The 12,105-nt window shown below is 44.5% G+C and overlaps 1 long non-coding RNA gene across 1 annotated transcript; it reads left to right on the forward strand.

The window, feature by feature from the left end:
- The first annotated feature begins 764 nt into the window (after window positions 1–764).
- LOC141110053 (uncharacterized) lies at window positions 765–7,778 on the forward strand. Its single transcript, XR_012236224.1, has 3 exons — window positions 765–1,070; window positions 7,437–7,512; window positions 7,605–7,778. It is a non-coding gene; the product is annotated as an uncharacterized lncRNA (long non-coding RNA).
- Window positions 7,779–12,105: the final 4,327 nt, after the last annotated feature.

The raw sequence follows: 12,105 nt of genomic DNA on the forward strand, positions 1-12,105 counted from the left end.
ACTTATCCACCCCCCCTGAGGCGAACCCATCAAGGAAAGGCTTGAATCAGACTGCCTCATTAAGTCCCCAGGGGTGTGTAGCCCTCGAGGTGTGTATCCAGCGTAGCTCCAGCTGGAGGAGATCTTTGTTCCAATCTCCTCCCCTGGAGCTAGGGTGGACATGATCCAAAATTAGAAACTTTATCCTGGGGAATTTTCCCTGACAATCGTGGTGTGTCTACCCAGCAGTAGGTCAGGGTTACAGGTCTGCATGCTTTGAATATCCAAAACTCGATCTTCATCTTGCCAACATAAAAGCAGCCACAGTCACATATCAACATATAGACCACTCCAAAAGTCCTACAGTTCGCAAAATGTTTGGGTTGAAAAACCCTGCTGTCTGGTAAGATTGGTTTCTTGTTGGTATACATGTACTTACAATACCCACACAAACCGTACATTAAAGTACCTCTGTACTTGCAATGTTCAGTACCCGAATCACCTTTGAACTCACTTCTCACTAGTTTGGTGGCAATTGAAGTACTGTAGCTCTCTTAAACATAAACAACAGCATTTCTGGGATCAACCGACCCAGAGATAAATCCATTGTTAACACATGCCAAAACTTGGAAACAATTTTCCTAATGTTGGTTACAATATTTGGTGATGATTCTTAAGGGGTTGCCCTGACTCAGAGATTTGTGAGAGTACAGGAGATGCTGTCGGGTGTGTGATGAAGACACATGACCCTGTGTCGAACACGCATAGGGGAGGGGGCCAGGACAGAGCACGGAGCTATTCACTTCACGGTGATGCGACGCAGAGCTTATCCCTCTTGACAGACAAATCTTGGAGACTGTTATTAGATTGGTGCTCTTACGCACCCTGTAAATGTGAGTACCCTACTGTGGGGAGTTTATTCCAATAAATATTTTATAAACGGTATCACACTATCCAGTTTTTTCTTTTCCTTCATTTTCAACTGTGGAGCTGCGGCTGAATAACTGTGTATCTGGATACCATCACTGAGCCGTGGGATGGCTTCTAAGCATGTTTAGATTCAGTTTCACAGCTGAGTCACATGCTCTGAGGTGAGCGGCTGTCTCGGGGGGTCACTGGATGGCACTTAAGCATGGAATTCTGAGCACTAAGATTATTGCACACACGTTGGATCCTTTTTTATGAACTGTTTTTATGGATTCTACATACATTTTTATATATTGGACTTATTAATCACATGCTATATTTATTTTGGATTTGATATTTACACTTGTCGTGTGGCACTTGGCACTTTTGTAGTATTTTGCACATATTACATGTCACTGTGTTATATTATTATCACTATTTTATACGGCATTTCTTATGCAATGGAAATGATTTTTTTTCATTATATATACCGGCACCGACTGAGTAACTGCTACTCCTATTTGGATGTCATTCATCCAGCACACCACTCACACATTGCACTTTAAAACACATGTTTTTTATGTATTTCTTTTTACTGTGCCTTTGTACTGTGGCTGAAAAGGCCATTTATACGGTATCTTCAGCAAATCATACATGCATTAATATTTAGTATTTGAATACTCTCCAGATCTATATTTTCACCTTAGCGCAGCGTATTTTTTGTATACACAGTACAGGAGATCCTGTCGGGTGTGTGATGTGGCATGTCTAAAAGCTTTTTTGAGAGAGGTATGGGAGTAGCCCCTCTAAAGCAATTTGTCACGCAACTTGTTGGCCAAAAGTATTATCATTGCTACAATTGCGTCTCACTCTGAGATATTAGCTGTAAGGGATAGACCTCACCAGAGTCTGAGGGTGGAAACTTAAGGCGTGCATTATGGTGTTGCCTGCCGTGGCCTTGCGGTACAGACTGCTGCAGAGGGTGCCATCAACCCCCCTGGAAACCTCCACATCAAGGAAGGAGATACAATCGGCACTGGATACTATGGAAAATGTAAGATTGAAGTCTTTCCTGTTCATTCTCTCCAGATATTGAGACAACAGCTCCAGAGGGCCATCCACACAGCAAAAACGTTGTCAATATACCTAAACCATAAGAGAAAATGGTCAGTGTATATCGACAAGCCCTGCACCTGGAGGTAGTGGGAGCCATTGAAAGTGAAAACATTGTGGTGTAAAATATACAAAGAGACAAAATAAATTAATTGTAACCCCAATCTTCATCTCCTCTTTGGTAGATGATGTGTTTAATTGCTGCCAATCCCTTTTCATGGGGGATGGAGCTGTACAAAGCTTCCACATCTATCGTTACAAAATAGGCATTCTCCAGAACTGTTAGGTTGTCAATGATCTGGAGGAAATTAATTATATCCTTTACGTAAGATTTCAGATATGTAACATGCAGTTTTAAATGCTCATCGATGAGAAGACTCACATTCTCGCTGATCGATCCCCTGCCCGATATGATCGGTCTCCCAGATGGGTTGAGGGCATCCTTATGGATTTTAGGGAGGGAATAGAAAGTGGGAACAATCAGAAAATTTGTTCTGATATATTTCCATGTGGTTTTTGTAATGGTATTTTTAAGATATGCCAAGTCAACCTATTGATAATATTCTTGATTGAATTTTTCAACTATACTGGTTGTAATTTTTCGATACCAATTTTTTTTCTTCAAGATTTTGTTGCACATGGCTATATGTTTACTGTTGTCCATTAGGACAATATTCTCTCCCTTATCAGCTGGCTTGATGGTGATAGTGGTGTTGTCTCTTAGTGGTTTGAGTGCCTGCCTCTCCCAGTCATTTATATTTGTCAATCTAGGGGAATAGATATTTAATTTGTCAATCTCCCCATTTACTAGCTTAAGAAAGGCAGCAATATTGGGGTTTGAACTAGGGGCCCGGAAACTTGTCTGATTTTTTTTTGAGTTTTGATCTGGCCGGGGACTCCTGAGCTGAACCAGCATTGGCTTCTTCAGACAGAGAAAGGACTTTAGATAAATCAATGCAATCAATAAGATCTGCAGTGTCACTCTCCTCCAAAAGGGAGACCAATTGGTCTAGTGCTTTGTTTTCTCTGGAAGCTAAATTGGTCTGTCCATCTGATTTCTGATACATGTTCCTAAGGATTAGCTTTCGTGCGAACAATTGCAGATCCTTAACCAATTCAAATTTGTCCAAATTCTCGTTGGGACAGAAGCTTAGACCCTTGTGAAGTATCTGAGCTTCATCTATGGAAAGTATATGGGAGGAAAGGTTGACTATATTTAGAACCTGTTGGGATTCATCAGCATCTAAAATGGGTGCAGGGGAAATTCTCATTGGTTCAGCATCTAAAATGCATGAGTTGGCTTGGTGCTAGTTAAAAGTGCTTCCACAAAAGGGGAAGAGTCAGATCTGTCCATTCCCTGTACAATCTGTCATCTAGTGTTGGGGTGGGACATGGACCCCGCCACCCTGGGTCTGTGTAAGTGAAAAGACAGACAAGCCCGTCACCAAAGTTGGCACCTTATTTGATGGTGTAGGTGCCACAGAAGAACACCCAAGTGCAGTGTCATTGAGATATAGTATCCACATTTGACTTATTTGTTTTTTGTCCTTGTGAACGATCACCAGCATTTCTCTGGTTAGACCATGGTGTCTTCTTACTTTTAGAGGAAACCTGTGATGAAACAGAGGATAGACTGGAAGAAGATTGAGAAATAGCTGAGTAATGTTCCTTTTTATGTGCCAATCTATTGGTCCTATATTGTTGATTAGGGTTCCATTTATAAGCTTTATTCTCTTGAAATGCTTCTCTGTCCCTTACAAACTTGCTATCCTTTTTAATCAACACCTCCTTGTTGAAACTCCCCAGATGTTTTTTACGTTTGTTTTCCCTCTCTAAAAAAGATTTAAGGGTTTTATGAGTCTGTAACTGCACACAAATAGCATTTATATGTCTATCCAAAACATCTGATCGTTTCCTATATTCAGTAACAAGTAGTTGCAACATGCCATTGGAACAGGTACATAATACATTTTTCCATTCCAATTTGAAGGCAGATTTCAAGCCCTCCGAAGTAGGCAAGATTTGTGATGTTTGTTTAATTGCCTGGTATCAAAGGTACAGTGTTCAGCAGCAGTTGTTTATTCAACCACAGGCACAGATTTCCCTTTTTTGTTTTGTACAGGATATATCTTGCAGCCTAAAGCTGGCCATAGATGGATCTAAATTTAGCTGGTTAAGCAGAAGGACCTTGTGCTTTTTCAATTTTTTTTCCATGGAGCCTTTTTGTTTTTTCATAGGGTCCTCCTTAAAATCCCTACTAGACCGAAAGGGCTTTTTGGTCTGGTATTTATCAGAGCCTTTGAGTTACTTCTCACTCTTGTTAGTTCATGAAATATGTTACGTAGTCTTTATGGCACTTTTGCATGCAGTTTCTTGTGCTTCAATTTCTTTACATTCAAGTCCATCTTTTGTCAGATCAGCAGCTTTATTTAACTTTCTTATCTAGATCTCAGTATTTAGCTAATTTTCTGTTATTCTTATATCCAGCATTCTTTTTGTGTTTTTCTGCAGTGTCCAGTTTCCTGACTGCTAGTTCAGTGTTTCTCAACCTTTTTTCAGTCAAGGCACCCTTTAAAATTATAGACAATCTCAAGGTACCCTTTACAATTATGGACAGTTTCAAGGTACCCCATTCTAAAATGTAAAAAACGATTCTAATAGTTTTACATAATGCAGCATCCACATGTAGGACACCCAAGGTTAGAGGTGATTTATTCTTCCAAAGCAAATACACACTGGTACCGACTAGTATCCCTATGTTTCTCTTCTCCTTCAATCCTCCATCAGTCTAATGTGACCCCAGTGCTGAGAGAGAGAGGCACAGGAGGGTCAAACAAGGATGCTTTGGAGGCAACAGACATCCTCCTTATCAACCGATGACGTCATTTGTTGTTAGGATGTAGGGACAGAGCTTTGTGTTCGAGTCGAACCCATGTTCGGCTTGAACATCGTCTGTTCGCCCAATATATATATATATATATATATATACACTGTATTCAGTTTAGCTTGATCTGTTCCTGTTATCTTCCTACTGACAGGCAGGCTTGTCTTGTTACAGTGTTTACAGCTACCTGAAGAAAATTGCTGGTGTTCTTTTGATCCTATTAGTACCACAGTCAGGCAGCTAGACTATTTACAGTTAGTGTAGTGCGTCCTCCTCACAGTGTTCAGTTAAAACTACAAGTTTGTTTAGTGTGACCTCTGCACAGTGTTCAGCTAAAACTACAAGTTAGTGTAGTGCGTCCTCCTCACAGTGTTAAGCTAAAGCTACAAGTTAGTTTAGTGTGACCTCTGCACAGTGTTCAGCTAAAGCTACAAGTTAGGGTAGTGCATCCTCCTCACAGTGTTCAGCTAAAGCTACGAGTTAGTTTAGTGCAACCTCTGCACAGTGTTCAGCTAAAGCTAGAAGTTAGTGTAGTGCGTCCTCCTTACAGTGTTCAGCTAAAACTACAAGTTAGTGTAGTGCGACCTCTGCACAGTGTTCAGCTAAAGCTACAAGTTAGTGTAGTGCGTCCTCCTCACAGTGCTCAGCTAAAACTACAAGTTAGTGTAGTGCGACCTCTGCACAGTGTTCAGCTAAAGCTACAAGTTAGTGTAGTGCGTCCTCCTCGCAGTGTTCAGCTAAAGCTACAAGTTAGTTTAGTGTGACCTCTGCACAGTGTTCAGCTAAAGCTACAAGTTAGGGTAGTGCGTCCTCCTCACAGTGTTCAGCTAAAGCTACAAGTTAATGTAGTGCGTCCTCTGAACAGTGTTCAGCTAAAACTACAAGTTAGTGTAGTGCGACCTCTGCACAGTGTTCAGCTAAAGCTACAAGTTAGTGTAGTGCGTCCTCTGAACAATGTTCAGCTAAAACTACAAGTTAGTGTAGTGCGACCTCTGCACAGTGTTCAGCTAAAGCTACAAGTTAGTGTAGTGTGTCCTCTTAGAACCCCATTGACGTCTATGGAACTCGAACGTTCGAAATCAAAAGTGCTAATTTTAAAGGCTAATTTTCATGGTATTGTCCTAAAAAGGGTTTGGGGACTCGGGTCCTGCCCCAGGGGACACGTATCAATGCAAAAAAAAGTTGTAAAAACGGCCGTTTTTTTGGGAGCAGTGATTTTAATGATGCTTAAAGTAAAACAAAAAGTGAAATATTCCTTTAAATATCATACCTGGGGGGTGTCTATAGTATGCCTGTAAAGTGGCGCGTGTTTCCCGTGCTTAGAACAGTCCCTGCACAAAATGTCTTTGTTAAAGGAAAAAAAGTCATTTAAAACTGCTTGCGGCTTTAATGTAATGTCGAGTCCTGGCAATATGGATGAAAATCAGTGAGACAAACGGCATGGGTACCCCCCAGTCCATTACCAGGCCCTTTGGGTCTTGTATGGATATTAAGGGGAAACCCGCACCCAAATTAAAAAAAGGAAAGGTGTGGGGCCACCAGGCCCTATATACTCTGAACAGCAGTACACAGGCGGTGCAAACAAGACAGGGACTGTAGGTTTGTTGTTAAGTAGAATCTGTTTGTAATTTTGAACGTTTGCATTTCCTCCACCTTGTGATCTGTTATCCGCCCAGCACACAAAGCCGCCTGAGCGATTCTGGCTCATGGCGGCGCTGTGTGAGGTACAGTGTTGCTGACACTGTCCTCCATCTTGTGACCCCGGCGGACATGCGCAGTCCGTCGGGGAAGCTAGACGTGCCGGCGGGTGTAGTGGGCGTGGCGCGAGCGCATGCACTGTGGGGACCTGGCGGCGCTCGCTCCACCCGGGGCTCCAGCCTTAGCGCGTCCGTCCCTCCTCCACCATCCACAATCAGCTGTTGGCTATTCTCATCAACAGCTGATTGGTGGAGAGGCTTGAAATACTCTGGCAATGCTCACACCGAGCGTCATCTGCTTTGGGCAGGACGCTGTCGGTGTGAGCCGCTGCTACATACTGTAAGTAACTTTAATACCAGACTGAACCCATGCACACTCATCTATTTAGATTTGTATCACTGAAACTACAAGCCACAAATCTTATATCACATCTGTGCTCTTTATGTCTCTTCCTCCTTCCCTTTTCTTTCCCCTTTTTCCCCCCTCTCCTTCCCCCCCTTCCCCCCTCCCTTCCCCCCCCCCTCCCCCTTTCTCCTCTGCCATTTTTCTTTCCTCTTTCTCCCTCCCTCCTTCCTTCATTTCCCCTTCCCTCTTTTTCCCCCTCTTCCCCCCCCCCCTTTTCTTCCCCCCCCCTTCCCCTCCTTCCTTTCCCTTATTCTTCCCCCCCCTTTCCTTTCTTCTCCTTGATCAAATTTAACACTGCTAACCAGGGACAAAGTTGATGAACCCCTGTTTTCTCTTATATAAAACCCTCAAACACATACCTTTTAGATACACCTTAAACTGTCAAGATAAATGACAGAAGTACAAAAATGAGACTTTTATATGTCCCTTCTCCTTCATGTTTATTTTCTAGCTATCTGAGTTCCACCTGGTCTACACCTATCATCAGTTGGTGGTCTTTCTCGAACTCTGTACCGTAGGCCTATCAGGTAGGATACATCTAAAAACTTCTTACCTACCACTGAATTTACTCACATTCCTGGTCACTATACATTTATTTATACATTTTCGCAACCTACAGGACCCGCATTTGGCCCCAGTGTGATTCCAGATCCAAACATTTGTATGCCCTCGATTAATGGGCCTTTCTTCCTATCATAAGGAAGTAAAACCACCTCATACATCCTTACCAAGTTATTTCCACCTCGATAGAGGCCATATGAATACTTTGGATATACTAAATAAAGTTTTACACACCACGATTGGAAGACGCGCTTGATGGGCAGTATGTGTCAGCACCGTTGTTTTTAAACCTTTCTGGAATGCGCAGCCAATATTTATATATACCAATGTAAGTATAAACGAAATGAATATAATATTGCACCTATATATTTATGGCTTGATATACACATGTATTTATTATGTCTATGTTGTATATACTATTTCCTATATAGAAATCTTTGTTATAGCTTACAACCACCCCTGAAGAAGGAGGCTAAAACAACTCCGAAACGCGTCGGGTGCAAGTGTATTGGTATCAATAGCTATAAATATGTGTAATCGCATTCCTTTTTTATTTATGTCATTTGTTTGATGTCTTTATGAGAGCTTTTTGTAATTAATAAATTGTTGTCTACTTAACATACTTTCCTACACATTCTTTCATATGTGCCTTTAAAGTCCACTAGGGGAATTATCTCTGTTTAAATTCTTAATCTAGGATGTGGCACAATTTGCAGATAATTAGCCGACCAAACCCCTGTTTGTAATTTTGAACGGGTACATTTTTAACGTGTTTAGCTCCAGCCAAAAAATCTTTTTTAAGCTTTTTGGAAAACATCACCCCTGTGACATTTGTTTTGCTGTCTGTGCTCCTCTTCAGAAGATTAAACCTCACTTTTTGTCCCAATGTCAAATGTCTTTTGAAAATTTGTTTTTTTTTGTGAAACAAGGATTGGTGATAAAGCATCAGTGGAAAGGAGAAATGTTTTTCCCATATTAACTCTTACAGGAGAGAATTTCCCTTCCTAGGGGTAGATTTAATCTCACTTCCTGTTGTCTCCTTCTGTTTGCAAGTAGGAGTCGTTTGTAAGTTGGATGTTTGAAAGTAGGGGCCTGCCCTATATACTCAGCAGAAATTTGGGCCTTAGGTTTTGTTGTGGCCACAACACTTTAAGCCCTCACAGGGCCCTGCTGTGAAATATTAGATCAAGAATTGTAATTACATGCCCCTGTTGAACAGGGGATGAAAAATTGGGCCTTTGGTGGTGGTGGTGGTGGTGTTGGTGCCACAACACTGTAAGTCCTCACTCGCTCTTGGTGGGCGCAGAAACGGGCCCTGCTGTGAAATATTAGATCAAGAATTGTAATTACATGCCCCTGTTGAACAGGGGCAGAAAAATTGGGCCTTTGGTGGTGGTGGTGGTGCTGGTGCCACAACACTGTAAGTCCTCACTCGCTCTTGGTGGGTTCAGAAACGGGCCCTGCTGTGAAATATTATATCAAGGAATTGTAATTACATGCCCCTGTTGAACAGGGGCTGAAAAATTGGGCCTTTGGTGGTGGTGGTGGTGCTGGTGCCACAACACTGTAAGTCCTCACTCGCTCTTGGTGGGCACAGAAATGGGCCCTGCTGTGAAATATTAGATCAAGAATTGTAATTACATGCCCCTGTTGAACAGGGGCTGAAAAATTGGGCCTTTGGTGGTGGTGGTGGTGCTGGTGCCACAACACTGTAAGTCCTCACTCGCTCTTGGTGGGAGCAGAAACGACCCTGCTGTGAAATATTAGATCAAGAATTGCAATTACATGCCCTGTTAAACAGGGGCTGAAAAATTGGGCCTTAGGCACTGGTGCCACAACACTGCAACGCCTCACAGAAACTCTAGTTGGAACGCAGGAACAAGCCCTGCTGCAAAGTATTGCATCAAAAATTGTAATTACAGGGGCTGAAAAATTAGGCCTTAGGCACTGGTGGCGGCGCCCAGAACTAAAAATGTTCTTACAAGCTATCAGCGTGATCATTGAGGAGGAAGAGGATAATTACTCAGGATAGTCACTCAGCATTAGCATAGACAGTCTTTGAAGGCATCTGAGATTTCAAAAAAAAATATTCGGTTACATCAGCATCAGGTGCTTGGTAGCTGGTGGTGATCCAAGACTGATTCATCTTTATGAAGGTCAGTCGATCGGCCGAGTCGGTGGACAGACGCATCCTGTGATCGGTTACAAAGCCTCCAGCAGCACTGAATGTGCGTTCTGAAAGAACGCTGGATGCAGGACAGGCCAGTAGCTCAATTGCATACTGTGCAAGCTCTGGCCAATGATCCATCCTCAAGACCCAGTAACCCAGAGTATTTTCGGTGGGAAAGGTGTCCAAGTCAGATCTTGCCCCTAGGTATTCCTGCACCATGTAAAACAGACGCTGGCGATGGTTGCTGGAACCGATCATACCTTGGGGCTGCGGACTAAAAAATTGTCTGAACGCATCGGTCAGATGGCCACCTTCTCCACCGCTCCTTCTTTGACTGACCGAAGCCTCAGCAACACGTTGTCCAGAAACAGGAGTTTGTAACCTCCCAGTCTCTGGGAACACGTTGCACAGACCTTTCTGCAAGGCCTCCTGAAGATGTTTCATCCTCTGCTCCCTCTGCGACAGCAAAATAAGGTCCGCAGGAACACTGTCTGGATAAAAGGGGCCTTGAGAGCTAAGGAAGTCCTTCTCTTCCTGCCTCTGTTCTGCCTCAAGTGCCCTGTCCATTATTCCACGCAGCGTGTGCTCCAACAGGTGGACAAGGGGGACAGTGTCACTGATGCATGCACTGTCACTGCTCACCATCCTCGTGGCCTCCTCAAATGGTGACAGGACAGTGCATGCATCCCTGATCATGGCCCACTGGCATGAGAAAAAAAAAACAAGCTCCCCTGACCCTGTCCTGGTGCCATAATTGCACAGGTACTCATTGATGGCCCTCTGCTGCGTGTGCAGCCGCTGCAGCATGGCCAACGTTGAGTTCCACCTGGTGGGCATGTTACAGATTAGGCGGTTCTTGGGCAGGTTAAACTCCTTTTGTAGGTCCGCCAGCCAAGCACTGGCATTATATGACCGGTGGAAATGCACACAGACTTTCCTGGCCTGCCTCAGGACATCCTGTAAGCCCAGGTACCTGCCCAAGAACCGCTGCACCACCAAGTTAAGGACGTGAGCCAAACAGGGCACATGGGTCATTTGACAGAGAGGAGGTTGGTGCCATTGTCGCAAACCACCATTCCTGCCTTAAGTTGGCGTGGTGTCAACCACCTCTGAACCTGCCCTTGCAGAGCTGACAGAACCTCTGCTCCAGTGTGGCTCCTGTCCCCCCAGCACACCAGCTCAAGCATGGCATCTTTTGGCCTGCGTACTTGCGTAGCCCCATGAACGCCTACGGAGCGCCGCTGGTTCTGAGGACAAATCACAGGAAGAGGCCATGGAGGAAGAAGAAGAGGAGGGGGTGGAGGAGAGAGGTGTGTCACAATCATTAGTAGTGGCATTTTGGAGGCGTGGTAGCGGAACAACCTCCAACACTACTGCACCTTGTCCTGCATCCTTCCCAGCTGCCAGCAGAGTCACCCAATGCGCGGTGAAACTTAGGTAACGTCCCTGTCCATGCCTGCTGGACCATGAGTCATATGTACCTTACCGCTGACCGCCCTGTCCAGCGAGGCCAAGACATTGCTTTCCACATGCCGGTAGAGAGCCGGAATCGCCTTCCGTGAGAAAAAGTGATGTTTAGGTACCTGCCACTGAGGAACCGCACATTCCACAAACTCACGGAAGGGGGCAGAGTCTACCAACTGAAAAGGCAGCAGTTGAAGTGCTAGCAATTTTGCCAAGCTAGCATTCAACCGCTGGGCATGTGGATGGCTGGGAGCGAACTTCTTTCAGCGGTGCAGCAGCTGGGGCAGGGAAATTTGCCTGGTACAATCTGACGTTGGTGTACTGAAAGCAAATTGCCCACAAATACTTGGCTGTGACACACCTAATTCTACACCTTAATTCCTCTCAGTGCAGGTCTCAGAGAGGACTGAAGGTATAGTGGGGTTGGAGATCTCAGCTGATGAGGAGCAAGGAGAGGTCCTCTTTGTTCTTTGGTGTGGGTCTTTTAAATAGGCTTGCCAACGAACTGCATGGCAGGTCAACATATGTCTGGTCAAGCATGTGGTGCCCAAGCGGGAGATGTTTTGGCCACGCGAGATACGCTTGAGACATATGTTGCAAATAGCAGCGGTGCGATCTGATGCACCCGTCTCAAAAAAGGCCCACACCAAAGAACTTTTCGAATAACGCACAGAGACTGCAGCGCCCTGCACATGCGGAGATTTGGGGTGTGATGCAGTTAGTGTGCTGCCCTTAAGCTGGCCCCTGGAGGACATCCTGCCTCGTTGGTGATGTGCCTCCTCCTCATTCCTCCTATCAGGCACCCACGTTGAGTCAGTGACCTCATCATCCCCTCCCTCCTCATCAGTGGAGCAAAGCTGGCAGTATGCTGCAGCAGGGGGAGCATGACTGCCAGATTGCTGTCCTTCTTGGGCACCCCCTCTGT

This window comes from Aquarana catesbeiana, linkage group LG10 (assembly GCF_042186555.1).
Source record: "Aquarana catesbeiana isolate 2022-GZ linkage group LG10, ASM4218655v1, whole genome shotgun sequence".
Taxonomy (NCBI): Eukaryota; Metazoa; Chordata; class Amphibia; order Anura; family Ranidae; genus Aquarana; species Aquarana catesbeiana.